A 1139-nucleotide genomic window follows, 5' to 3' on the forward strand; every position below is an offset into this window, starting at 1 on the left:
ACATCATGTTCACACAGCGCACACAACGCCTCTGCACTTCCGATTTCTCCCAATATGGGGACAGGAGACTAAATGGGAAAACAAAGTCACTGGCGTTACTTTTTTGAAAAAGTAACTCTGATATTTTCTTGTAAATTAAAAAGTAATGCGTTACTTTACTAGTTACTTGAAAAAAGTAATCTGATTACATAACTCGCATTACTTGTAATGCGTTACCCCCAACACTGATCACTACCACCATAGTATTTTTATAATAAGCAAAATGTAGTGTAAACAAAAGTAAATGTCTGAGTTTCAAAATGATCAGCACTAGCTCACCATTGTCATAATATTTTACAGTTAAAAGTTGAATTTGCAATGAGAATTAGGGGAGGGAAATGGGATTTAATTGTAAAGAAAGTAATTCAAATAATTTTTGTCTATATTAAAGTAGCACATATTTCACTAAAACTGGCTGGTTGCAGCTCTAAATACAGTTCATTAGACACAAAGTCATGCTCTCCACTCATGAAAGCCGCTGTCTCTGTGACATTCTCTAACTTCCAGAGGGTCTTGGTGAAGCATGGGACGTTTAGTGAGGAAACAAGCACACAAACGTCCCCGTTACAGGCCTCCAAGCTCTATGTGATCAACCCTTTTGACAAGGTCAAACACGCTGGATATCTGCAGTTAGCACTGCCAAGGAACGCGACATGTCATCAAGTGTTTGCCTAATCCGCGTTTGAATTGCATCATAGCAACACACAAACACAACCCCACAAGTCCTGACCTCCGTCTTCACTGGAGCCCATAACTATGGAAATATTCGGATGTGGATTGCATCCCACCGGCTGATTGCCAAAGTTACTGCTCAGATATAAATAGACGTTTTTTGACTCAAAGGAGCAAATTCTCGAAGCACTTCAAGACAGCGTGTCTATTTTAGCATTGCCGTTGCTTTCTGCTGGATTCCCTTAGTAAATCGTGTGTTAAAACCCCTTAACTGTCACTCACATTTTTGAACATAGACGTGAAAGTGCATGATCCAAACTTAAATTTTTATAATTCATGAACGAAAACATTTTGTAACATGATATTGATGTACAATTTTCATGGTAATGCAATGTTTGATTTTAAAATGGGTTTCAAAGGATGCATTT

The sequence above is a fragment of the Sinocyclocheilus rhinocerous genome, unplaced genomic scaffold (genome assembly GCF_001515625.1).
Source record: "Sinocyclocheilus rhinocerous isolate Xijiao unplaced genomic scaffold, SAMN03320098_v1.1 scaffold1079, whole genome shotgun sequence".
NCBI lineage: Eukaryota > Metazoa > Chordata > Actinopteri > Cypriniformes > Cyprinidae > Sinocyclocheilus > Sinocyclocheilus rhinocerous.